The 27,723-nt window shown below is 38.8% G+C and overlaps 1 long non-coding RNA gene and 12 other non-coding genes across 13 annotated transcripts; 1 reads left to right on the forward strand and 12 right to left on the reverse strand.

The window, feature by feature from the left end:
• The first annotated feature begins 2,288 nt into the window (after positions 1-2,288).
• LOC121756207 lies at positions 2,289-4,208 on the forward strand. Its single transcript, XR_006040900.1, has 2 exons — positions 2,289-3,825; positions 3,913-4,208. It is a non-coding gene; the product is annotated as an uncharacterized LOC121756207 (long non-coding RNA).
• Positions 4,209-15,695: 11,487 nt separating this feature from the next.
• Positions 15,696-15,884, reverse strand: LOC121756603. The gene has a single exon (XR_006040986.1). It is a non-coding gene; the product is annotated as a U2 spliceosomal RNA (small nuclear RNA).
• A 705-nt stretch (positions 15,885-16,589) lies between these two features.
• On the reverse strand, positions 16,590-16,785 carry LOC121756636. The gene has a single exon (XR_006041016.1). It is a non-coding gene; the product is annotated as a U2 spliceosomal RNA (small nuclear RNA).
• A 680-nt stretch (positions 16,786-17,465) lies between these two features.
• LOC121756727 lies at positions 17,466-17,661 on the reverse strand. The gene has a single exon (XR_006041100.1). It is a non-coding gene; the product is annotated as a U2 spliceosomal RNA (small nuclear RNA).
• Positions 17,662-19,798: 2,137 nt separating this feature from the next.
• LOC121756625 lies at positions 19,799-19,994 on the reverse strand. The gene has a single exon (XR_006041006.1). It is a non-coding gene; the product is annotated as a U2 spliceosomal RNA (small nuclear RNA).
• Positions 19,995-20,700: 706 nt separating this feature from the next.
• On the reverse strand, positions 20,701-20,896 carry LOC121756739. Its single transcript, XR_006041111.1, has one exon. It is a non-coding gene; the product is annotated as a U2 spliceosomal RNA (small nuclear RNA).
• A 706-nt stretch (positions 20,897-21,602) lies between these two features.
• LOC121756733 lies at positions 21,603-21,798 on the reverse strand. The gene has a single exon (XR_006041105.1). It is a non-coding gene; the product is annotated as a U2 spliceosomal RNA (small nuclear RNA).
• Positions 21,799-22,501: 703 nt separating this feature from the next.
• On the reverse strand, positions 22,502-22,697 carry LOC121756683. The gene has a single exon (XR_006041060.1). It is a non-coding gene; the product is annotated as a U2 spliceosomal RNA (small nuclear RNA).
• Positions 22,698-23,402: 705 nt separating this feature from the next.
• Positions 23,403-23,598, reverse strand: LOC121756721. Its single transcript, XR_006041094.1, has one exon. It is a non-coding gene; the product is annotated as a U2 spliceosomal RNA (small nuclear RNA).
• Positions 23,599-24,301: 703 nt separating this feature from the next.
• Positions 24,302-24,497, reverse strand: LOC121756708. The gene has a single exon (XR_006041081.1). It is a non-coding gene; the product is annotated as a U2 spliceosomal RNA (small nuclear RNA).
• Positions 24,498-25,062: 565 nt separating this feature from the next.
• Positions 25,063-25,258, reverse strand: LOC121756695. Its single transcript, XR_006041071.1, has one exon. It is a non-coding gene; the product is annotated as a U2 spliceosomal RNA (small nuclear RNA).
• Positions 25,259-25,962: 704 nt separating this feature from the next.
• LOC121756711 lies at positions 25,963-26,158 on the reverse strand. The gene has a single exon (XR_006041084.1). It is a non-coding gene; the product is annotated as a U2 spliceosomal RNA (small nuclear RNA).
• Positions 26,159-26,861: 703 nt separating this feature from the next.
• LOC121756712 lies at positions 26,862-27,057 on the reverse strand. The gene has a single exon (XR_006041085.1). It is a non-coding gene; the product is annotated as a U2 spliceosomal RNA (small nuclear RNA).
• Positions 27,058-27,723: the final 666 nt, after the last annotated feature.

Consider the following 27,723-nt stretch of genomic DNA (forward strand, 5'->3'; position numbering starts at 1 on the left):
GATCCCTGGAACTTTGCGAAAGCGCAGGCAGATGTCGATCATTGCGAATGGGTGAAAGCAATGGATTCGGAACTACAATCTATGATAGACAAAGACGTCTACGATTTGTCCGTCCTACCCGAAGGCTGTACTGCCATTGGGAGCAAGTGGATATATAAACGTAAACGTGAACCCGATGGACGAGTTAAAGTCTTCAAGGGAAGACTAGTGGCTAAGGGGGTATACCCAAAAGGAAGGTGTCGATTGCGACGAGACTTTCTCCCTAGTGGCCATGCTCAAATCGATCCGGATACTATTGTCTATAGCAGCTTATATGGATTGAGATGTATGGCAGATGGACGTTAAGACTGCGTTTCTAAACGGCGGTCTTGAGGAGACCATCTACATGGAACAACCCGAAGGTTATGCCATAAAGGGAAAGGAACACATGGTTTGGAAGCTTAAGAAGGCCATTTATGGCCTTAAGCAAGCATCTAGATCATGGAACCAGTGTTTCGATCAAACTGTTCGCAAGTTTGAATTCAAAAAATGCCCAACTGAAAGCTGTGTGTACAAGAAGGTTGAAAAGGAGAATGTAGTGTTCTTAGTTTTATATGTAGATGACATACTTCTAATTGGAAACAATAAAAAGATGTTGTCATCAGTACGAACATGGTTGTCAAACCAGTTCGAGATGAAGGATATGGGAGACGCGGGACACATCACGATATATTGTGACAATTCTGGTGCTGTGGAAAATTTGAAGGAACCAAGAGCTCACAAAGCGAGCAAACACATAGAGCGGAAGTATCATATCATAAGGGATATAGTGCAGAGAGGAGACATACAAGTGGTCAAGATTGCGTCAGAGAACAACCTGGCAGATCCTTTTACAAAGGCATTGGCGGTAAAACCGTTCGATGGCCACGTTGAAGGGATGGAAGTTCGACTCATTCAATACCTTAACTCGCTTTCAGTATAAGTGGGAGAAATTTGACGTGTGCACACTATTTTGTATACTCGAAAGCTGTTTTGAGTATAAGTGGGAGATTGTTAGGGTTTGTATAATAGAAATCACCTTTCGAGTGATTGAATACTGCAAAACTCTAATAATTATTTTCCAATGAATGCAACAGATTATTTTGGTCATAATGTTATTATGTTTTACATTTAATGGGTGTTTATTGCATATTTAGCCTTCTGTCCCAACACCTCCTCGGCCTTGACAACGATCAACCTGCACATTAAGGAAAAACAATATGCAGGGTTGAGTACTTGATATACTCAGTGGCCTTATGCCGAAAACTGTTTACTTTAGTTGTCAGCCAAGCTGAGTGAACACGGGGTTTTTCTGAAAATAAGTCCCGGTCACTAAAATTGTTATTTCTTTCTGAAAAATAGACTGCAGTCTTTTAAACTTCTGATGATATACCATATCTTAACTGCGTGAATCGGGAATGTGGCCACATTCCACGATCACTGGGCCAGCCAACCTGGCGCTAGCTCACGACCCCTGGACCGACCAACCTGACGCTAGCTCACGGTCCGTATGTGTACACTAGTCCGAGTAGGATTTACTGACCTACTGGGACCCGAATTCGATTTAACTGGGTTGGCATAGCCAGCAGATAGACAATCATAAAACAAAACATGGCATGACAACTCATTCAAATAATCATGTTTTCACATAAAACACGCTTTCAAAGAAGGAAGAGAAAGCCCACCTCGATTTGCTTAAACTCTTGCAAAACGGGTGTTTTCCTTGTCCTGTGATTACTCGTCGAGCGACGACGTTCCTTTACAAAGTTCATATACTCGAATTAGGCTTTAAATAATTATTCATCTTGCATGAATGCATGCCTAAGCGTGTGCTCCTTTATTTTGTCTCTTTCCTTTCTAAAACTTAGAGATCTAATTTCTTTAATTAAAACGACGATTTAATTTACTTGGAACTGGCCGAATTGTTCGGGTATTAACATTTCCCGCATTGTCTTAAGTATTTAAAAAAAATACTTTTTGTGACTATTAAAGTCAGCTTTAATTATTTTTTCGTAAAGCTATCCCACACGGTTTAATATTTCTGTTCTTCCGCGGCTTAGGAATTAAATCCCCTTATACATTTGAACTAAATTAATAAAATAGCTCCCACTAAAATATTAGTCCAAGAAATAAATTCTCAGGCCTAGTTTAGGAATCAATTATCCCGGCTCAGACTATTAAATTTTCGGCCCAGAATATTTATTCCTTAAGCAATTTCGGCCCAGCCTTTCTCTTCTCTCTTTTTTTACTGATGAGGCCCAACTGCAATTTAATTACTATGGCCCAAAAGGGATTTAAATTTCTCAAACAAAGGCCCACATCTCAATTTAAATGGGTATGGCCCAATTTTATACTCCCACCGTCGAGACTTCTCTGTCTCTCTTCCTTAATTTGTGAAAAATTCCTAATCTCTTTCTTCTTGTCTCTTTTCTTCCACCTCTTTGAATCCACGACACCGCTGCCCTCGTCGCGTCTCCTGGGGTGTTCGTCGTCGCCGTCGTGGTCTCTTCCCTACCCCTTTGAATTTCCTATATCCCCCGTCTCCTTCTCGACAATTAGGGATCTAAATTTTGGAAACCCTAGGTAGGTGGAGAACTCGTCGCCGTCGTTGGAGTTCTGTGAACTCGCCGTCGATGCCTTTTTCTCGTCGTCTCGTGCTGGGTACGGCCTACCAGCGTGGAGCCGGTGTCGCCTCCGTCCCTAGCCGACGCCGCGACTGGTGTATCCGTCGCGTTGGGACAGCCCGCACTCCGGCCGACATTTTCGTTTCTTCCTCCGGAGGGAGCTTCGCTCGCCGTCGTCTGTTGCAGAGGGAACTTCGCTCGCCGTCGAACCGTGAGGTCCCTGCTCCGGGCGCCGTCAAGCAAAGCTCGGTGTTCCGCTGACGAAGCTAAGTCTTTTCTTCTTAACTTTATTTAATGTTTCTATTTAGAGTCGTAGGTGGTGGTTCTCTGATTAGAGATTGTCGGTTGGAAGCTCGATGGGGTGCTTACTTTTATATCCATCGAAGCATGTAGTGTGAGGAGGCTAAACTGTGGTATCATCTCGTTGGCTATTTCCTATCATGCTTAAGTTTCGGAACTATGGGGTTTTTCTAGCTTGCTTGGTGTCTACATGATGCTATAACTTGGTTAACTGAGTTTGAAGGGGATTGAGGTTACCTTCACTGAACTTGTGCTGCTATTTCTCACTTCTGGCCTTGTTTTCCCTCACTCCTCCACTTGCTGCTCCACTAAGCGAGTAATTTGTGGTGGGATGGAGGGTGGAACCGAGGGGAATTGGCATATTTATGCCCAGCTTGTAACTGAAAGCTGCACAATGGCTGATGTACTTTGCTGAAAAAGAGGTTTACAGGCTGGGCAGCTGGCTGCTCTCTTGCAGCTCTGCAGAGCACTTACCCTGTTCCCTTGGCCTCTTTTGTAACTGATTCTGGTGTTTCATGGTAGTGGCTGTTCCCTCTACAGACTCGCAGGGATGTACTCGTGATATGGATGAGCCTATGACTCCTGGCTGTGCTCTGATATCATAACTGAATTTAGTGCTTTAGTGCCTGCATTCCCTTGCTGTACATCTTAACTGTATTTGTCTCCATATGAGGTGTAGTACTAGGTTTATTTATTGCTTCTGTTGGTTTATGGCAGGTGCACACAGGGGATGGCATTTAGTGGCTGTTTTCCTCGACCATAGTAGGTCTAGACAGCATGGTACGGCTGTCATCTGCAGCCTTGCAGTGTTGCAGCTGGAAGGAAGGAATTCGTTTGCTGATCTTGCCTTTCTTGGCCCATCTCTTCCTCACTTAAATAAAAGGTACTGTCACTCTTTCCCTTTCAATACTTATTGTTAGTTTGCATTCTATTTCATGCATTTAAATTTCTTTTTCATGGTTTCTGGCAGGAACCGAGGTTGGCCACCGAGCTGCCCTCTCTTGTGGTCTCGCCCTCTCGTGTTCATCTGAATTTCTGGGCCGAGACGACCTATTGAAGAAGGCTGACAAAGTCGCTAGGGTCGCGAGTTGTATAGTATAGTTTACACTTTCTTTACCGTATGAACGGAAAGCTTGACGATGGTTGATGTATATTCCTTTCTAGTATTTGTAATTCATCAGCTTTGAATTTCTGAAATTTGTACTTATACTCTTAATAAAAAAAAAACTCATTCATTCCTTAATAAAATTCTAGTATTTTATTTCATGAATCTCGAGAATCTAAGTCTCGGCTATTATATTTTACCCCCCTTAACAAAAATTTCATTCCGAAATTTTGTCTCGGTTAGGCAAAAACCTATGGATACTTCTCTTTCATCTGGCCCTTGAGCTCCCACGTCGCCTCCTCGCGGCCGTGATGCTTCTATAGGACTTTCACTGTTACAATATTTTTATTCCTCAACTCTTTAACTTTTCTGTCCAGAATTGCTTCTGGCTTTTCTTCATAGCTCAAATCTGGTTCTAACACCATTTCTTCTTGGTGTACTATGTGCTTGGGGTCAAATACATACTTCCTCAACTGTGATACATGAAACACATTGTGAACATTTCCGAAACTTGGCGGGAGTGCTAATCTATACGCCACAGGGCCGACTGTTTCTAGGATATTGTAAGGTCCGATAAAATGCGGTTTCAGCTTGCCCTTGACGCCAAATCTGGTTATCCCTTTCGATGGGGACACTTTCAGAAAGACCTTGTCCCCTGCTTTGAACTGTAAATCTGTTCTGCGAGCATCTGCATAGGACTTCTGTCTATCTTGAGCTTCTTTGATTCTTCCACGGATCTGTCGAACAATTTCTATCATTTCCTCTACCAAGTCTGGTCCGAGAATCCTTCTCTCACCAACTTCATCCCAGTAAAGTGGTGATCTACACTTTTTCCCATAGAGTGCCTCATACGGGGCCATATCAATAGTTGCCTGGTAACTGTTGTTGTAAGCAAACTCTATAAGTGGGAGTACTGTCTCCCAGCTTACTCCACGGTCGAGCACTAAGGCTCTTAACATATTTTCTAATGTCTGAATCGTCCTTTCAGACTGTCCATCCGTCTGTGGAGGGAATGTTGTGCTGAAGTTCAGCTGAGTGCCTAACTCTCGCTGTAGGCTTATCCAAAATGTAGAAGTAAATTTTGAATCTCGATCTGAGGTGATCGTCACTGGTATACCATGCAGGCGTACGATCTCTTGCACATAAATCCGTGCCAACTTGTCTGATCCGTATGTGATACGAATTGGTATAAAGTGAGCACTTTTGGTGAGGCGGTCTATAATCACCCAGACGGCAGTGTTTTCTCGCTGTGATTTTGGCAATCCGGTCACAAAATCCATTGCTATATGCCCCCATTTCCATTCTGGAATCTCGAGAGGCTGCAACTTCCCATAGGGTCGTTGATGCAACGCCTTCACTTGCTGTCAAGCCAGGCATCTCTGTACAAATGATGCTATGCTTCTCTTCATGCCATCCCACCAAAATTGCTTCTTCAAGTCTTGATACATCTTCGTACTTCCAAGATGGGCAGTGTAGGGTGTCTCATGAGCTTCACTCATGATCTCGTTCCTAAGTGCCTCCTCGTTGGGTACGCATAATCTCCCTTTGAAAGCGAGAGCATTATCCGCCTCTTCGCGGTAACCATCTCCCTTTCCGGTCCTCACTCTGAGACGAACCTTTTCTAGGGCTTCATCGTATCTCTGGGCGTCAATGATTCTGGCTCTTAAATCTGGTTCTACGACCAAGGTGGAAATTGTGTTGTCCACTGTCTCCGGGGCTATTACTATTTCCAGTCGCTTCTTGGCGAATTCCCGGATAAGCTCTTCCTCTTGTGTGAGGAAAGTAGCCACTTGAGGCGCAGTCTTTCTGCTCAAGGCATCTGCTACCACATTGGCTTTGCCTGGGTGGTAATTTATACCACAGTCGTAGTCTTTGACTAGTTCTAGCCATCTGCGCTGTCTCATATTCAGGTCCTTCTGCTCAAAGAAGTATTTGAGACTCTTATGATCTGTGAAGATCTCACACCGGACTCCATAGAGGTGATGTCTCCAAATCTTCAAAGCATGTACCACTGCTGCTAATTCCAGATCGTGCGTCGGGTAGTTCAACTCGTGCGGCCTCAATTGGCGTGACGCATATGCTATCACCTTGCCCTTCTGCATCAGCACGCACCCGAGTCCGACCTTCGATGCATCTGTATACACCACATAGTCGACTCCCGCTTCTGGCACGGCTAGAACTGGCGCTGTGGTCAACTTTTCCTTCAGCAACTGGAAACTTGCTTCGCATTCTGGGGTCCAATTGACTTTAACTCCCTTCTTGAGCTGTTGAGTCATCGGCCTTGCTATTTTAGAAAATCCCTCAATGAACCTTCGGTAGTATCCTGCCAGTCCTAGGAAACTCCGAATTTCATTGGGCGTCGCTGGTGACTGCCAACGTTGCACGGCTTCAACTTTAGCGGGGTCTACTCGGATCCCTTCTGCTGTCACTATGTGTCCAAGGAAATTCACTTCGTTAAGCCAGAACTCACACTTGCTGAACTTAGCATAGAGTTTCTCGGCTCTTAACGTCTCTAAGGTGGTCCTCAAGTGCATCCTCGAGAATACACCACCTCCTCGCAGCTGGTCGAAGAGGTCGTCGATTCTTGGTAAAGCTACTTGTTCTTGAGGGTTAACTTGTTCAGCTTTCGTTAGTCGACACACATTTGCAAAGTTCCCTCCTTCTTCTTCACGAAGAGTACTGGTGCTCCCAAAAGCGATACACTGGGTCGGATGAACCCAGGTCTACTTATTCTTGTAACTGGGTCTTAAGTTCTGTTTGTTCCTTAAGCGTCATTCTATCTGGTGACTGAGATAATATGACTGATTCAAGTCGTCCATTAGACGTTTCATTTTGTCTGGCTGATGAAGCCATTTCTAATCTTAGGTTTCATCGTCAGATATTGAGCTCTCAAATGCTTGCATCGATCGTAATCGTAGTCATTGAGCTTGCATATTGACCTTGTAACCTCTCGCTTAGTTGAGGTAGTCTACTTTCACCACTTCCAAGGTGCTTCTGTGCCTACCGCGACTCTTTCGTCATGATCTAGCACAAACTTTGTTCTACTCACGTTAATCCTTGAATACTGGACCGGTGCATGTGGAGGTGTTGGCTTCTTTCTCCCAATGCTACTGTCTCCATGCCCTTTTGGTTCGACTAAGCGATTCGTGGTGAGTTAATCTAGCATGACTTTCCAACGTGGTCTAGATCTCGTGTCTAGATTAACACAAAACTCTATCGACAGCTCCTTTCTGAGCCGCTTAACTGAGGTGTGGCATATCGTAGAATACTTCTTCGCGTTTTACTGCTAACGTTTCGGCTCTTCCTTTCACAGTAGGGATGGTGAGGGTAGCGATGCTATCAAGCTTTCCTCTTTCCTGAATGTCTTTCCAGTTTTAGCTTTTCCTGGCCACCTCTTAAACGAATCCCTCTTGCTGATGGGATTTGCTTCGTCAAACATAAGCTACGAAAGTACTTGCACTTTCTCCATGGCTTTCATTACATACCCATGATTGAGTCTTTGTTCTGGTGGCTTACTTATCCTACTTGGAATAAGCATTTCAATCGATCAAACTGTCATACAGGTCTTTTACGTCTTCGGACGCCATTTAATCCATGTATATTCCTTGATATTCCTCTCCTCAAGGCTAGTTACTTCTCTACATAACATCATGTTCGATCTTCCACCAGCCTGTTACAAGCGGTACGTAGATGCGAAACATTTAATGCTTTGTGCTATCGGTCATGCGACGCTTCTGGTTGGTGCATCCTTTTTTTGCACGCGTCTCCATGGAGACGTGTTTATCATGCGTATCTGAAAGAAACTGAGACTATGCCTTTCCTGATAGTTTCGTATCAATAACTCGATGATTAATCTAATAGTCTTAACTTGGATAGGAACTGATATCACACAGAAGAAGTATGACTGAAAATCTGAAGGGCTCCCAAATACCCAATTGGACAAGAATAACATCTCTTGTTCAACTCATATGAATTTTCGTCGATATTCGACCTTGAAGGCAAGTACTAAGTTCAATGGAGCTTATCTTGTCCATTCAAAGAACTACGGGCTCAACTGGTTTCAAATGAACTCATAGAAGTTGAGGCTCACCCTTGATGAGAGCTAGAAATAATCATGAGATAGGTCATGAAAACTGGATGGAAATGAACTAACTGTAATTTCCATAGTAAGCTGCCAAATAGGACAGTACAATTGTCCAATCAAATTGAAAGGATCTGAGCATCAAGGATAGTGGTTCAAACATGTCACCGCCTAAAATGATCAACCGCGAAAAATTTAGAAACGTAGGCGATTGCAATGAAGGAACATTGATCATGCTTCAAAGGCATCTTGATATGGAATAACAAAATTACATCAATGATTTCATAGGTTCATTAAGGCAATACACTGAAATGAACTATTCAGAAAAATCAGCTAGGCCAAGCTCGTTAGGGAAAAGTGCAATATGCTTGCCTTAACTTCAAACTGCAGAAAAATTCCGAGACTAGGAATAATGCATGTACTGGAACTGAGATAGAATAATTTCACCTCTTTAGGGAAAATATTGCTACAACACAGTTTCAAAATAGGGAGGTGAACAAGAGTTCCAACACAATATGATGAGAAAATATTTAAAAGGCGCGACCATTCTGGGGGTCAGAACTGTAAATATCATAAGAATGAAATTTCCTTGCACGAGTCCAAGAAATCGGGATATGGATCCCCTATATTGTGGCTCAAAGGAGACAACAACAAATAACGATGCTTGAAATATAAAAGTATCCCAAATTTGGGAACTGAAACTGGGTCACCGCTTTCGTGAAAGAATGAAACTGGCGTACTACTTGCAAAATGTGAGTCAATCAGAAGTCTCAATAGACGATGTCTGAAGAATAGCTTATTCTGAAGGTCATAGATATGAACAACTGTAGAATTTAAGGTACATATTTAAGGTACATATTAACTATATGTTAATTAATTAGTGCTTTAGTGTCTGCATTCCCTTTTGTACATATTAACTATATTTGTCTCCATATGAGGTGTACGATATTGAGTATCTACTACTTTGACTTATCAAAGGTGCGGGTTTTTCGTCACCCAACGATCCAGGTATATTGGGTAGTGGTGATCATTATCTAGTGGTGCTGGGATTGCTATTATGTTGAATCGTGCGCGAGGAGAGTCTCATTTGATAACATCCACAAGAGGAGCTCGAAACGAGGTTTTATTATTCGGAACCTAGCTGGTTGGAGTTTAATTACTCTATGAATAATAAATAAGAGTTTCTTGCTAAGTCCACTCTTGGAGAATAAAATATGTTAATTAATTAAGTCCATAGCAGACATTAATTAATTAATGGATGTTTCTATCTTAAGCGCGGGAAATGAATTAAACAAATAAAAGGAAACCCAGAATACTTGTAATTTCGGATTTGGAAAGACAGTGCAATATTACTTCTGTAGTGGTTGCTTGTAATATTCCAATATAAGCTTATATTAAATTGTGGGTTCAATTTTATTAGTAAAAAGCTAATTGGGTGAGGCCATGTCCTAATTCTTACTTAGATCTCTGACTTGGCCCAATATGTGACTTAATATAAATAGGAGAATAAAGGAGGCAGAAAATATAATTATTGGAGCAAGAATTTTCGTCCCCCTCTAGAAAGAGAGAGAATTCGAAAACTGCTCGCTCCGTGAGCTGAGTTATGTCTTCGTTATTCGAGTCTTAAAATTCTGGTGAAATTTTCCCACACAAATATCATTATACAGTCCGGGACACCAGTCAGAAGATCAGAGGATGAGTACTGAAGATCTTCACGTGGAGACGGAGCAAGCCATCATCGATTCTTGATTGAATCAACGAGGTAAATTGGCTAATTCCGTAATGAGCATGTTTTAGGGTTTTTATATGCTAAAGCATGTTTTAATTCAAGTTATGAGCATGATACATGTGATAAATACGCGAATAAAATTTGTCTAAATAATCTGCTAAATAGATCAAATTTATGTGATCGGATTTCATGCACGCTTCCGCTGCCAACCCCTTCACGGAGAAACCCCGGCAGTACCTGCATCAGAACTGATTGTGCAACCCACAGTACAACCACCTACTTCCATTCTGACTTCTTCAACAACTCCACCAGAAAGGGAATCTCCTTCGACGACCGCACCATCGGAACCCTCGAAACCCTCCCCGACTCGCTAAGAAACCGAACCAATGGATGTTGACCCCCTTTCCGCCTATTACGACTCTGATCCAGGGGATGGTGAAGGAAAAAAGAGCAAGGAGCAGAAAAGCCAGGAGGGAGGAGATGAACCAGAGAGAACGCTGGCAGCGGAGCCCATTCCTCAAGAAATGGCGAGGAAAGAGAAAGATTTGAATGAAATGGCCAGAAAGCAAGGCCTCATGACTGATGAAGAATTTGAGGCTCTTTTGGATGAGGTAAACCGGATGGAAGATGGCGCTGCCATGATGGCTGAGGGTCTGGACCTCGCATCAAGGGCAGTAGGAGAGGGTGAAGAAGCCGGTGCAGAGAACGACTCAGAAGGCCTATCCAACCAGTCAGTAGACGAGGCGGAAGAAGGGCAGACCAGAGAAGATGAGCCAGAGTCAGTGACTCCCCAGCCAGAAGCAGGGGAGAGTGATGCGCACATTTAGAAGGAGGAGACAGAAGCAAGAACAGAGGTACCAGTTAAAAGGAAATTGGTGTTGAAGAGCGATCCAAGGGTAGAACGGCCGAAGCCGAAGAGGGTATCGCAAAGATGCCTAGGGAAATGGGCATCTAGCAAGGCGAAGGCAAACACAGCAACAGATCCAGTGGAGGTTTTAAGTGAAGAGGACAGGACTACTCTTACAAAACCTGGGGAGGAGTCCTCACCAGCTACTAACCTGGAGGATGCTCCGAAGGAAATTGAATTGGTCTCACCAACGCCGAGTGACCAAGGAGAGAAGACTGTTGAGATGGCTGAGGGTCTGGACCTCGCATCTGAGTCAGTAGGTCACGACGAACCAAGAGATGACAGTACCCATATCCGTGTGGAGACCCTTCCTACTGCCCAGGACAAGCCTTCAACACAAGCAGAGAAGAAAACGGAAGGAGAGGAAGACAGAGATGAGGACAAATACCAAGAAGAGAGAAAAAGGAAGAGGAAAGCCCCTGAGAAAAAAAAGCCAAGCAGCAAGACGCAACGCACGGTCAACACCGGTGTCTTCATCATAGAACCAGACCAGAGAGCCCCACCGCGCCGAAGGGAGCTGAGAAATAGCGAATATATGGCTGGTGAAGAGTCGGGATCCGACAGCGACATCTCCCTAGAGGATGAAGAGTATGGTGAACAGCAGCTTCCACACAACCATTGGGAGCTAATACATCTTCCGGTGGAGAGATTGAAGTACCGGCGTTGGAAGGTGGAGCTCACTGACGAGCTAATTGCGCACATGAAGCACTTCAGCATGAAAAAACTTTAGGATGCGTTTGATGACAAGGACGACAGCAGCAAGCAATTCAAGGGCTGGAAGGTGCTTTATTTCCCTTCCCTTGATGAATTAAATCTCCGTCAGCCTTTCTTGTTGCATTTGCGTGCTTTGGGCTTTGATTGGCTGTTAGAGAACAAGGATCCGAGTATACCTATAAGGTTGGTGAAGGAGTTTTTCACTACCTTAAGATTTAGGGTCACCACGGACTTGGATGAAGAGTCCATAACCTTTAGGGTATTCGGTAGGGAAGTGAGCATGAGCTTGATTAAATGGACAGTCAGATTGGGGATGTGTAGTTTAGAGGAAGCCATAGGGCCAGAGTGGAGGAACAGGGAACGGGGAATTCTCCGCAGGCACGTCGACTTTGAACCCTAGGAGGCATGGGAGGAATTAACTCACCCGGCTTCGGGACAATTTTCATCTACTATATCCCGCTCCATTCACTTCAACAACCCGATCTTGCGTCTGGCACAATTCTACTTGGACTTCAACTTGTTGGGGCAGTCAAATTCAGCCGTTCGAACATCGATGACAGAACTTTACCTCCTTTTGTGCGCCAAGCGCGGGAAGAAAGTACATCTGGGTTTCTGGACAGCTTATCAGTGTCATCTCATTGCCACCCATCCCGCGAGAAATCTCTCCATCTGCCATATCTTGGGAGCATTAGTAAGGAACAACATCACTCTCTCGGAGGCTTAAGGCTTATCTCCCCTAATCATGGTGGACCCTCCTGGCCCATTTGATACGCCCTTTTTCATCCGCACGAACACTGTCTATATCAGGGAAGGTGCCCCGCGTTTTTACGCGATGTGTGAGGAGGCTATCCCGGCTGGAAGAGTTGCAGCAAGCCAGAGCACACACGCTCAAGCACAGAGGCAGGAGAATTTGGAGAGGGCAGTGGGAGAGCTAGCAGAGGAGAACCGGCAAGCCAGGGCGGAGTTGACTCGCCTGAAAAATGTGATGGAAAGTATTTTGAAGGAGTTAGCGACAGGAAAGATAGTTCGAGGAGATGGTATGAGCGGCCATGGAGGCCGGAATGATGAACCGCAGGTAACCGAGAGAGAAGGAGAAAAGCCAGAAGAGGAAGGTGACAAGGAACCGGCAGAATCTGAGGAAAACCAATCCGATACCGAGGAAGAGGAACCAGAAGAACCACCTGCACCCAGTCCTGCCCCGCGGAGGAGCAGGAGAAACATGTGACCACCCGACTGACCAGTTAGTTTTCTTTTTCTTTTCAGTTTTGTTTTTCTTATTTTATTTGTGTTCTGTTGTTTTTTAGGTAGAGTAAATTTGTGTAGTATATGTGCAAACCCCATTCATAATACTTAGCCTATTCAATAGTCTAAGTGTGAGAAGTAAAGGGTTTGCTACTTTGGCGCATGTGTTTATGTTGTTTTCTTTTCGTGTACATGTTAACTCACACTTAGCCTACTGCGTAGCCTAAGTGTGAGGAGTTTATGTATATTTGTGTTTGTTTTTGTTGAACTCTGTTTAGGTTTAAAACTCTCCCACTTAGCCTATTGCATAGTCTAAGTGTGAGAAGTTTTTAGCATAAGCATGTGTTGTTCATGTTTTGGTGTGCCTGTATGTCGGTCATACTAGCCATTCCAATTTTCCACTTCACAGCCGTATCCGAGGGCAGACACTTATGAAGTGGGGGGGATACAATGGCCAGTATGGCATGTATATATGTGTGATCTGTGTTAACTGTACGTGTCAGTGTTTGTCTAGGTCAAGTTTTTTTTATACGTGTTGATTGGGCTTAAAACTCAACTGCCTCGAACTGGCGGTGAGGGGAATTGAAGGAGATAAGACATGCTGGACAATGGAAACCACCCCTCTTAGTATCTCCTAGTCAGTATAGATGATGCAAGTATGAGAGAAAAACTCGTCCTTAGAGCCAGATACAAAAGCCCTCTTACAAGGTGAGTTATAAGCCTAGTGGAACCACTTTCCACCAAACTAGAAAAGAAAAGAGTGGCTGCCACATGATGCCTAGGGTAAGGTGACCGCGTGTAGCGAATGTAGTAGGAAACCCCCCCCAAAAAAAAACCACCCTTAGAACCCTTTTTTTTCTAGCCATATCTACACCCATATATATCCCCTAGCCGCTGGGACTGTGTGTGTGCGAGGCATAAGGTAAGAAGGCAACTGGCCAGAAGAACATACAAGAAGAAAACTAACTGGAGAAAGAAAACAAGAGGCAAGGAGGAAAACGACCAGGAAGAATTCCAGGTCCCAAAAAAATAATAAGGAATAAGGGTAGAGAAGCCACATTAAGAATGTTGAAGAAAATGGTCGAAAATACTTTACCACAAAAGAAATAAGAAGGAATAAGGGTAGCGAAGCCACAAGACGCTACTGACCAGTTGGAGACCAATATCAGAAAATGTCCAGCCAAAGAAAAGTAACAGCCAAAAGCTCAAATGCACACAGTTCTCCCACATCAAAATAAAGTAGTAGTTTTGAGCCTTAGAGCCTTAGGAACATCCACCCCAAACGCTACAACCCAATAACCCCGTACAAGCCTTAAGCCCTTCAGGAGCTGCACGTGAAATCTGAGTCCGAAGTATCCGTGGTTCAGCATATTGAGAGAAAACAGTCCTAACATCCCCGGTGAGGAATGAGCGACTGAGCGAATCCGGTGTTTGACCGCGAGTTTGGGTGATCTTGACGAGCAGATATACTGACTGGGAAAGAAGGGAGGGCGGCAGAAGTTCAAGGCTGTCTAAGGCCGAATTGCACCTGATCCCGAGGGGAGAGATGGTTAAAAATATAGCCCAATCAATGTGCCTCAGTGTTTCGTGTGTTTGTGTTTATGTGTCTTTCATGTGTTTTATTTGCGTCAAGTTTAGAGTCTAGCTTAGGATAGAGTCGGTCAGGGGTGTAACCAGGCTAGAATTCAACTTATTTCTTTTTGTTTGTTCTTTGCACTTGAGGATAAGCATGTGGTAAGTGTGAGCAGTTTGATAAGTCGCATTCTAGGTCTTGGTTACTGGTCAGTATAACGTGCGTAATTGGATTATAGCTGCAAAACAGTTGCTAAAGTGTGCAGGGAAAGGGTTCTAGTCAGTATGGAAGGGTTTCGGATAACTCAGGTGAAAAGAGTGCCAGAAGGGTGCAATACTGACCTAGATGCATGTCAGAAAAGGCTCGAGATGGAGAAGAAGGATTGCTGAGAGAGATCAACCACAAACAAGGGCAAAAGAGTCATTTCATGAAGAGAGTCTACCCTAAAAATCAAGGGCAGGCCTCCCTATAAAAGCAAGCCACTTGGAGAGAGAAAGAAGAAGACACTCCACTCTTAGTTAGAATATTTTCTCTCGGTAGATCAGTTTCCTTCAGCATTGTCCTACATCTTCTCATTCCTCGCCACAGCCATGATCACCTGAAGTTTCCAGAAGTTCGCCGGAGATTCGCCTTCCACCGTTCCAGCCAGTTCATTTCGTAGTCATAGCAGTTTCCTCGCCCGGAGTGGCAAAACAATCTTTATTTGCTTTCTTAGTTAATCTTTACTTGTTTTCCTTACGTTGGATCTGTTGCAATTTCAATACTTGTTAGCTTTTGAAGTACTTCGTTTAGATCCAAACGTTTTATGCAATGAAGTTGTTTTTATGCATCTCTTTCTGTTTGAATCTGTTTCATTCTGCCTAGGTAGCTTAGATCTAGTTGTTGCGGTAATTTCTAAGGGTTGAAAGCATGATTTCATTTGGAGTTGCTCGATCTGTGAGTGTTAGTTAAGTTGTTGTTTAGATTTAATTTCTGAAGTGATTAAGTGCGAAATCTGAGTTTACGTGATTCTGCCACCTTGCATGTCTGTCAGTCTAGTTACCTAACTACCACTTATTCTCTGATATTCCGTTTAGCCTTTTATAGTAACCACCTACTTTCCACATGTCTCTGAAACACTTTGTTCCCCACTCTCACGTACACAGCCACACGTCGATCATTTTCACACCTACTAGTCAGTAGAGTACCACCTTAAATTCCCGCCTAGATAGGATCTCAACCCAAAGCGTGGTAGCTAACCAACCCATCCAGAATATCACCACAATTTCCAAAGCGCATTCATCTCTGTGGGATTCGACCCTTACCACCACAATACTAATCAGTAGAAGTGGGTTGAGGAATTTCTTTGATAGCCAGGTTCAGGCTTAGCTGGGGTTTCTATCCTGATCAGTAGGATACATCCTTGCTTTACACGACACCTGAAAGTGAAGCATTATCAGCGACGCTAGAAGACCCAAGTAGCAAGCTACTTCGATGGAACTTCACCTTCGAAAAATAAATTTAATATCGTGTGAGCCATTGGCCCACATATCAGATATTAAACTGATAAGAATACTACACTTGATCTTAACCAAAAGGCCGAGAAAGGTATGGGCTTCAACATATACGCACCTCTTCTTTTTATACTATGATTCAAAAGCAATTTTCTTTCTCGTGTTGGATGTGGGATAATGCGACATTTTGTTGTTTTGAATATGAATTATGCTTTTAACGTAGCTCCATTAAATTTAAAAGGAATTACCCCACCCTTCCCTCGAAATTTGTTACTTGTTTCTATTTTCGCCTCTCCTTAAAAATTTGTCACCTTTCAGTTTTACATTCATTGGTAATGGGTCACATTCCATAAACTCATTCTCGTTCACATTTTATTATAAAACTAATGTATAAAAGTATGACTCACATGCCGCTAACTTTTTCAACTCACTTTCTATTTAATTTTTTAAAACCGGTGCCGTGTCAAATCGTGACAAATTATTTAGGATGGACGGAGTATAAACTAGGAAACTATAGCAAAAACATTCTTCTAATTAGCATATGATTGTGGCTAACAATGTGATTTGTCTATATTTAGAATTAAATAAATGCATAAAAATTATGAAATCCAAATTGCAAATATAAATTATTTATAAACTTATATGTGAAACATAATTATGTAAAGAGAGATCCCCAAGATCAATTAGAACTATAATCAATTTCGAAATTACACTCAAAAGAGAAACTCATTAAATAAATAATAAATAAAATATTATTAAGTGCCAGAAATTGAGATACCCAAGTAAAGATTGAACTTGAATTGGCGGGGTGCGTCAGGCCCGTGCAATAATGCAACGCATGGGCGGCGCTAGAAGACCCAAGTAGCAAGCTACTTTAATGGATCTTCGCCTTCGAAAAATAAATTTAATATCGTGTGAGCCAATGGCCCACATATCAGATATTAAACTGATAAGAACAGATACTACACTTGATCTTAGCCAAAAGGCCAAGAAAGGTATGAGCTTCAACATCTACCCACCTCTACTTTTTATACTATGATTCAAAAGTAATTTTCTTTCTCGTGTTGGATGTGGGATAATGCGATATTTTGTCGCTTTAAATCTGAATTATGCTTTTAACGTAGCATCATTAAATATAAAAGGAATTACCACACCCTTCCCTTGAAATTCGTCACTTGTTTCTATTTTCGCATGTCCTTAAAAATTTATCACCTTTCAGTTTTACATTTGTTGGTAATAGGACCGCATTCCATAAACTCATTCTCATTCAAATTTTATTATAAAACTAATATATAAAAGTATGACTCTCATGCCGCTAACTTTTTCAACTCACTTTCTATTCCGGTGCCGTGTCAAATCGTGAAAAATTATTAAGGATGGAGGGAGTATAAACTAGGAAACTATAGCAAAAACTTTCTTCTAATTAGCATATGATTGCGACTAACAATGAGATTTGTCTATATCTAGAATTAACAAAATGCTTAAAAACTATAAAATCCAAATTGCAAATATAAATTATTTTTAAACTTATATGTGAAACATAATTATGTAAAGAAAGATCCCCAAGTTCAATTAGAACTATAATCAATTTCGAAATTACACTCAAAAAGAGAAACTCATTAAAAAATAATAAATAAAATAATATTATGTATACCCAAGTAAAGATTGAACTTGAATTGGCGGGGTGCGTCAGGCCCGTGCAATAGTGCAACACATGGGCGACGCTAGAAGACCCAAGTAGCAAGCTACTTTGATGGATCATCACCTTCGAAAAATAAATTTAATATCGTGTGAGCCATTGACCCACATACCAGATATTAAACTGATAAGAACAGATACTACACTTGATCTTAGCCAAAGGGCCGAGAAAGGTAAGAGCTTCAACATATATCCACCTCTTCTTTTTATACTATGATTCAAAAGTAATTTTCTTTCTCGTGTTGGATGTGGGATAATGCGACATTTTGTTGTTTTGAATATGAATTATGCTTTTAACGTAGCTCCATTAAATATAAAAAGAATTACCCCACCCTTCCCTCGAAATTTGTCACTTGTTTCTATTTTCGCGTCTCCTTAAAAATTTGTCACATTTCAGTTTTACATTTGTTGGTAATGGGACCACATTCCATAAACTCATTCTCATTCAAATTTTATTATAAAACTAATATATAAAACTACGACTCTCATGCCGCTAACGTTTTCAACTCACTTTCTATTTAATTTTTTAAAACCGGTGTCGTGTCAAATCGTAACAAATTATTAAGGATTGAGGGAGTATATATTAGGGTGTGTATACTAGAAATCACCTTTCGAGTGATTGAATACTGTAAAACTCTAATTATTATTTTCCAAGTAAATGCAACAGATTATTTTTTGTCATAATGTGGTTAGGTTTTACATTTAATGGATGTTTATTGCATATTTAAATGTATAAGTGAACGTAACAAAGTCTAAGTCTTTGTTTTAGTAAACCGGTTGTGGACCGCGTCCAATTTAAGGTTACACGGTCAGTTCTGAACAAAGAAAAATAAGAATTTTACAACCTAGATAGGCCTAGGCTACCTATCGTGAAAGGTTGCAATGTCAGTCCGATTATTTCTAAGCCTTATTGAAATAAGATGACGTTGGTGTGGTATAGCACTGAATTGGATCTAAAGGCAAGAAGAGTCTTTATGCTATCTACTGAAAGACTAGGTCTTGATAATTTATTTCTTAATCAATGTACGTTAGCATTGAGCATACGATATTGAGTATCTACTACTTTGACTTACCAAAAGGTGCGGATTTTTTGTCACCCAATGATCCAGGTATATTGGGTAGTGGTGATCATTATCTAGCGGTGCTAGGATTGCTATTATGTTGAATCGTGTGCGAGGAGAGTCTCGTTTGATAACATCCACAAGAGGAGCTCGAAACAAGGTTTTATTATTCGAAACCTAGCTAGTTGGAGTTTGATTACTCTATAAATAATAAATAAGAGTTTCTTGCTAAGTCCACTCTTGGAGATTAAAATATGTTAATTAATTAAGTCTATAGCAGACATTGATTAATTAATGGATGTTTCTATCTTAAGCGCGGGAAATGAATGTAACACACTAAAAGGAAACCCGTAATACTTGTAATTTCGGATTTGGAAAGGCAGCGCAATATTACTTCTGTAGTGGCTGCTTGTAATATTCCAATATAAGTTTGTATTAAATTGTGGGTTCAATTTAATTAGTGAAAAGCTAATTGGGTGAGGCCTGATCCAAATTCTTCCTTAGATCCCTGACTGGGCCCAATATGTGACTTAATATAAATAGGAGAATAAAGGAGACAGAATTAACACTTTTTTTCACATCATAATTTGCGTCCCCCTCATCTTTGAGAAAGGATCGAAAATTGCTCTCCTTCTGTGAGCAGATTTTTGTCTTCATTATTTAAGTCCTAGTACACTAGTGTGATTTGCCCACACGAACATCAGTCTACAGTCATGGACACACGTCAGAAGATCCGAGGTCGAGTTCTCAAGATCTTCATGTGGAGAAGACGCAAGCCATCTTCGATTCTTAAGTGAATCAACGAGGTAAATTGGCTAATTCCGTAGTACGCATGTTTTAGGGATTATTTGTACTAAGACGTGTTTAGAATTTATCTAAATAATCTGCTAAATAGATCAGAATCATGTGATTCGTTAGAACGCACGCTTCCGCAGCCAACCCCTTCAGTATAAACTAGAAAACTATAGCAAAAACATTCTTCTAATTAGCATATGATTGTGACTAACAATGGGATTTGTCTATATCTAGAATTAACTAAATGCTTAAAAACTATAAAATCCAAATTGCAAATATAAATTATTTATAAACTTATATGTGAAACATAATTATGTAAAGAAAGATCCCCAAGATCAATTAGAACTATAATCAATATTGAAATTACACTAAAAAGAGAAACTCATTAAAAAAATAATAAATAAAAAATATTATGTACCATAAATTGAGATACCCAACTAAAGATAGAACTTGAATTGGCGGGGTGCGTCAGGCCCGTGCAATAGTGCAACGCATGGGCGACGCTAGAAGACCCAAGTAGCAAGCTACTTTGATGGATCTTCACCTTCGAAAAATAAATCTAATATAGTGTGAGCCAATGGCCCACATATCAGATATAAAACTGATAAGAACAGATACTACACTTGATCTTAGCCAAAAGGCCGAGAAAGGTATGAGCTTCAACATCTACCCAACTCTTCTTTTTATACTATGATTCAAAAGTAATTTTCTTTCTCGTGTTGGATGTGGGATAATGCGATATATTATTGCTTTAATTCTGAATTATGCTTTTAACGTAGCATCATTAAATATAAAAGGAATTACCCCACCCTTCCCTTGAAATTCGTCACTTGTTTCTATATTCGCTTTTCCTTAAAAATTTGTCACCTTTCAGTTTTACATTTGTTGGTAATGAGACCACATTCCATAAACTCATTCTCATTCACATTTTATTATAAAACTAATATATAAAAGTATGACTCACATGTCGCTAACCTTTTCAACTCACTTTCTATTTAATTTTTTAAAACAGATGACGTGTCAAATCGTGACAAATTATTAAGGATGGAGGGAGTTTAAACTAGGAAACTATAGCAAAAACATTCTTCTAATTAGCATATGATTGTGACTAACAATGGGATTTGTCTATATCAAGAATTAACTAAATGCTTAAAAACTATAAAATCCAAATTGCAAATATAAATTATTTATAAACTTATATGTGAAACATAATTATGTAAAGAAAGATCACCAAGATCAATTAGAACTATAATCAATTTCGAAATTACACTCAAAAGAGAAACTCATTAAAAAAATAATAAATAATATAATATTATGTACCATAAATTGAGATACCCAAGTAAAGATTGAACTTGAATTGGCGGGGTGCGTTAGGCCCGTGCAATAGTGCAACGCTTGGGCGACGCTAAAAGACCCAAGCAGCAAGCTACTTTGATGGATCTTCACCTTCTAAAAATAAATTTAATATCGTGTGAGCCAATGGCCCACATATCAGATATTAAATTGATAAGAACAGATACTACACTTGATCTTAGCCAAAAGGCCGAGAAAGGTATGAGCTTCAACATCTACCCACCTCTTCTTTTTATACTATGATTCAAAAGCAATTTTCTTTCTCGTGTTGGATGTGGGATAATGCGATATTTTGTTGCTTTAAATCTGAATTATGCTTTTAACGCAGCATCATTAAATATAAAAGGAACTACCCCACCCTTCCCTTGAAATTCGTCACTTGTTTCTATATTCGCTTGTCCTTAAATATTTGTCACCATTCAGTTTTACATTTGTTGGTAATGGGACCATATTCCATAAACTCATTCTCATTCAAATTTTATTATAAAACTAATATATAAAAGTATGAGTCACATGCAGCTAACTTTTTCAACTCACTTTCTATTTAATTTTTTAAAACCGGTGCCGTGTCAAATCGTGACAAATTATTATGGATAGAGGGAGTTTAAACTAGGAAACCATAGCAATAACATTATTCTAATTAGCATATGATTGTGACTAACAATGGGATTTGTCTATATCTAGAATTAACTAAACGCTTAAACACTATAAAATCCAAATTGCAAATATAAATTATTTATAAACTTATATGTGAAACATAATTATGTAAAGAAAGATCCCCAAGATCAATTAGAACTATAATCAATTTCGAAATTACACTCAAAAGAGAAACTCATTAAAAAAATAATAAATAATATAATATTATGTACCATAAATTGAGATACCCAAGTAAAGATTGAACTTGAATTGGATGGGTGCGTTAGGCCCGTGCAATAGTGCAACGCATGGGCGACGCTAGAAGACCCAAGCAGGAAGCTACTTTGATGGATCTTCACCTTCGAAAAATAAATTTAATATCGTGTGAGCCAATGGCCCACATATCAGATATTAAACTGATAAGAACATATACTACACTTGATCTTAGCCAAAAGGCCGAGAAAGGTATGAGCTTCAACATCTACCCACCTCTTCTTTTTATACTATGATTCAAAAGCAATTTTCTTTCTCGTGTTGGATGTGGGATAATGCGATATTTTGTTGCTTTAAATCTGAATTATGCTTTTAACGCAGCATCATTAAATATAAAAGGAACTACCCCACCCTTCCCTTGAAATTCGTCACTTGTTTCTATATTCGCTTGTCCTTAAAATTTGTCACCTTTCAGTTTTACATTTGTTGGTAATGGGACCATATTCCATAAACTCATTCTCATTCAAATTTTATTATAAAACTAATATATAAAAGTATGAGTCACATGCAGCTAACTTTTTCAACTCACTTTCTATTTTATTTTTTAAAACCGGTGCCGTGTCAAATCGTGACAAATTATTATGGATAGAGGGAGTTTAAACTAGGAAACCATAGCAATAACATTATTCTAATTAGCATATGATTGTGACTAACAATGGGATTTGTCTAGATCTAGAATTAACTAAACGCTTAAACACTATAAAATTCAAATTGCAAATATAAATTATTTATAAACTTATATGTGAAACATAATTATGTAAAGAAAGATCCCCAAGATCAATTAGAACTATAATCAATTTCGAAATTACACTCAAAGAGAAACTCATTAAAAAATAATAAATAATATAATATTATGTACCATAAATTGAGATACCCAAGTAAAGATTGAACTTGAATTGGCGGGGTGCGTTAGGCCCGTGCAATAGTGCAACGCATGGGCGACGCTAGAAGACCCAAGCAGCAAGCTGCTTTGATGGATCTTCACCTCCGAAAAATAAATTTAATATCGTGTGAGCCAATGGCCCACATATCAGATATTAAACTGATAAGAACAGATACTACACTTGATCTTAGCCAAAAGGCCGAGAAAGGTATGAGCTTCAATATCTACCCACCTCTTCTTTTTATACTATGATTCAAAAGCAATTTTCTTTCTCGTGTTGGATGTGGGATAATGCGATATTTTGTTGCTTTAAATCTGAATTATGTTTTTAACGCAGCATCATTAAATATAAAAGGAACTACCCCACCCTTCCCTTGAAATTCGTCACTTGTTTCTATATTCGCTTGTCCTTAAAAATTTGTCACCTTTCAGTTTTATATTTGTTGGTAATGGGACCATATTCCATAAACTCATTCTCATTCAAATTTTATTATAAAACTAATATATAAAAGTATGAGTCACATGCAGCTAACTTTTTCAACTCACTTTCTATTTAATTCTTTAAAACCGGTGCCGTGTCAAATCGTGACAAATTATTATGGATAGAGGGAGTTTAAACTAGGAAACCATAGCAATAACATTATTCTAATTAGCATATGATTGTGACTAACAATGGGATTTTTCTATATCTAGAATTAACTAAACGCTTAAACACTATAAAATCCAAATTGCAAATATAAATTATTTATAAACTTATATGTGAAACATAATTATGTAAAGAAAGATCCCCAAGATCAATTAGAACTATAATCAATTTCGAAATTACACTCAAAAGAGAAACTCATTAAAAATAAATAAATAATATAATATTATGTACCATAAATTGAGATACCCAAGTAAAGATTGAACTTGAATTGGCGGAGTGTGTTAGGCCCGTGCAATAGTGCAACGCATGGGCGACGCTAGAAGACCCAAGTAGCAAGCTACTTTGATGGATCTTCACCTTCGAAAAATAAATTTAATATCGTGTGAGCCATTGACCCACATATCAGATATTAAACTGATAAGAACAGATACTACACTTGATCTTAGCCAAAAGGCCGAGAAAGGTATGAGCTTCAACATATACCCACCTATTCTTTTTATACTATGATTCAAAAGCAATTTTCTTTCTCGTGTTGGATGTGGGATAATGCGACATTTTGTTGTTTTGAATATGAATTATGCTTTTAGCGTAGCTTAATTAAATATAAAAGGAATTACCCCACCCTTCCCTCGAAATTTGTCACTTGTTTCTATTTTCGTCTGTCCTTAAAAATTTGTCACCTTTCAGTTTTACATTTGTAGGTAATGGGCCACATTCCATAAACTCATTCTCATTCAAATTTTATTATAAAACTAATATATAAAAGTATGAGTCACATGCAGCTAACTTTTTCAACTCACTTTCCATTTAATTTTTAAAACCGGTGCCGTGTCAAATCGTGACAAATTATTATGGATAGAGGGAGTTTAAACTAGGAAACCATAGCAATAACATTATTCTAATTAGCATATGATTGTGACTAACAATGGGATTTTTCTATATCTAGAATTAACTAAACGCTTAAACACTATAAAATCCAAATTGCAAATATAAATTATTTATAAACTTATATGTGAAACATAATTATGTAAAGAAAGATCCCCAAGATCAATTAGAACTATAATCAATTTCGAAATTACACTCAAAAGAGAAACTCATTAAAAAATAATAAATAATATAATATTATGTACCATAAATTGAGATACCCAAGTAAAGATTGAACTTGAATTGGCGGGGTGCATTAGGCCCGTGCAATAGTGCAACGCATGGGCGACGCTAGAAGACCCAAGCAGCAAGCTACTTTGATGGATCTTCACCTTCGAAAAATAAATTTAATATCGTGTGAGCCAATGGCCCACATATCAGATATTAAACTGATAAGAACAGATACTACACTTGATCTTAGCCAAAAGGCCGAGAAAGGTATGAGCTTCAATATCTACCCACCTCTTCTTTTTATACTATGATTCAAAAGCAATTTTCTTTCTCGTGTTGGATGTGGGATAATGCGATATTTTGTTGCTTTAAATCTGAACTATGTTTTTAACGCAGCATCATTAAATATAAAAGGAACTACCCCACTAAAAGTATGAGTCACATGCAGCTAACTTTTTCAACTCACTTTCTATTTAATTTTTTAAAACCGGTGCCGTGTCAAATCGTGACAAATTATTATGGATAGAGGGAGTTTAAACTAGGAAACCATAGCAATAACATTATTCTAATTAGCATATGATTGTGACTAACAATGAGATTTGTCTAGATCTAGAATTAACTAAACGCTTAAACACTATAAAATCCAAATTGCAAATATAAATTATTTAAAAACTTATATGTGAAACATAATTATGTAAAGAAAGATCCCCAAGATCAATTAGAACTATAATCAATTTCGAAATTACACTCAAAGAGAAACTCATTAAAAAATAATAAATAATATAATATTATGTACCATAAATTGAGATACCCAAGTAAAGATTGAACTTGAATTGGCGGGGTGCGTTAGGCCCGTGCAATAGTGCAACGCATGGGCGACGCTAGAAGACCCAAGCAGCAAGCTGCTTTGATGGATCTTCACCTCCGAAAAATAAATTTAATATCGTGTGAGCCAATGGCCCACATATCAGATATTAAACTGATAAGAACAGATACTACACTTGATCTTAGCCAAAAGGCCGAGAAAGGTATGAGCTTCAATATCTACCCACCTCTTCTTTTTATACTATGATTCAAAAGCAATTTTCTTTCTCGTGTTGGATGTGGGATAATGCGATATTTTGTTGCTTTAAATCTGAATTATGTTTTTAACACAGCATCATTAAATATAAAAGGAACTACCCCACCCTTCCCTTGAAATTCGTCACTTGTTTCTATATTCGCTTGTCCTTAAAAATTTGTCACCTTTCAGTTTTATATTTGTTGGTAATGGGACCATATTCCATAAACTCATTCTCATTCAAATTTTATTATAAAACTAATATATAAAAGTATGAGTCACATGCAGCTAACTTTTTCAACTCACTTTCCATTTAATTTTTTAAAACCGGTGCCGTGTCAAATCGTGACAAATTATTATGGATAGAGGGAGTTTAAACTAGGAAACCATAGCAATAACATTATTCTAATTAGCATATGATTGTGACTAACAATGAGATTTGTCTAGATCTAGAATTAACTAAACGCTTAAACACTATAAAATCCAAATTGCAAATATAAATTATTTATAAACTTATATGTGAAACATAATTATGTAAAGAAAGATCCCCAAGATCAATTAGAACTATAATCAATTTCGAAATTACACTCAAAGAGAAACTCATTAAAAAATAATAAATAATATAATATTATGTACCATAAATTGAGATACCCAAGTAAAGATTGAACTTGAATTGGCGGGGTGCGTTAGGCCCGTGCAATAGTGCAACGCATGGGCGACGCTAGAAGACCCAAGCAGCAAGCTGCTTTGATGGATCTTCACCTCCGAAAAATAAACTTAATATCGTGTGAGCCAATGGCCCACATATCAGATATTAAACTGATAAGAACAGATACTACACTTGATCTTAGCCAAAAGGCCGAGAAAGGTATGAGCTTCAATATCTACCCACCTCTTCTTTTTATACTATGATTCAAAAGCAATTTTCTTTCTCGTGTTGGATGTGGGATAATGCGATATTTTGTTGCTTTAAATCTGAATTATGTTTTTAACACAGCATCATTAAATATAAAAGGAACTACCCCACCCTTCCCTTGAAATTCGTCACTTGTTTCTATATTCGCTTGTCCTTAAAAATTTGTCACCTTTCAGTTTTATATTTGTTGGTAATGGGACCATATTCCATAAACTCATTCTCATTCAAATTTTATTATAAAACTAATATATAAAAGTATGAGTCACATACAGCTAACTTTTTCAACTCACTTTCTATTTAATTTTTTAAAACCGGTGCCGTGTCAAATCGTGACAAATTATTATGGATAGAGGGAGTTTAAACTAGGAAACCTTAGCAATAACATTATTCTAATTAGCATATGATTGTGACTAACAATGGGATTTGTCTATATCTAGAATGAACTAAACGCTTAAAAACTATAAAATCCAAATTGCAAATATAAATTATTTATAAACTTATGTGAAACATAATTATGTAAACAAAGATCCCCAAGATCAATTAGAACTATAATCAATTTCGAAATTACACTCAAAAGAGAAACTCATTAAAAATAAATAAATAATATAATATTATGTATCGTAAATTGAGATACTCAAGTAAAGATTGAACTTGAATTGGCGGGGTGCGTCAGGCCCGTGCAATAGTGCAACGCATGGGCGGCGCTAGAAGACCCAAGTAGCAAGCTACTTTGATGGATCTTCACCTTCGAAAAATAAATTTAATATTGTGTGAGCCAATGGCCCACATATCAGATATTAAACTGATAAGAATAGATACTACACTTGATCTTAGCCAAAAGGCCAAGAAAGGTATGAGCTTCAATATCTACCCACCTCTTCTTTTTATACTTTGATTCAAAAGCAATTTTCTTTCTCGTGTTGGATGTGGGATAATGCGATATTTTGTTGCTTTAAATCTGAATTATGTTTTTAACGCAGCATCATTAAATATAAAAGGAACTACCCCACCATTCCCTTGAAATTCGTCACTTGTTTCTATATTCGCTTGTCCTTAAAATTTGTCACCTTTCAGTTTTATATTTGTTGGTAATGGGACCATATTCCATAAACTCATTCTCATTCAAATTTTATTATAAAACTAATATATAAAAGTATGAGTCACATGCAGCTAACTTTTTCAACTCACTTTCTATTTAATTTTTTAAAACCGGTGCCGTGTCAAATCGTGACAAATTATTATGGATAGAGGGAGTTTAAACTAGGAAACCATAGCAATAACATTATTCTAATTAGCATATGATTGTGACTAACAATGGGATTTTTCTATATCTAGAATTAACTAAACGCTTAAACACTATAAAATCCAAATTGCAAATATAAATTATTTATAAACTTATATGTGAAACATAATTATGTAAAGAAAGATCCCCAAGATCAATTAGAACTATAATCAATTTCGAAATTACACTCAAAAGAGAAACTCATTAAAAATAAATAAATAATATAATATTATGTACCA

The sequence above is a fragment of the Salvia splendens genome, chromosome 11 (genome assembly GCF_004379255.2).
Source record: "Salvia splendens isolate huo1 chromosome 11, SspV2, whole genome shotgun sequence".
Lineage (NCBI taxonomy): Eukaryota > Viridiplantae > Streptophyta > Magnoliopsida > Lamiales > Lamiaceae > Salvia > Salvia splendens.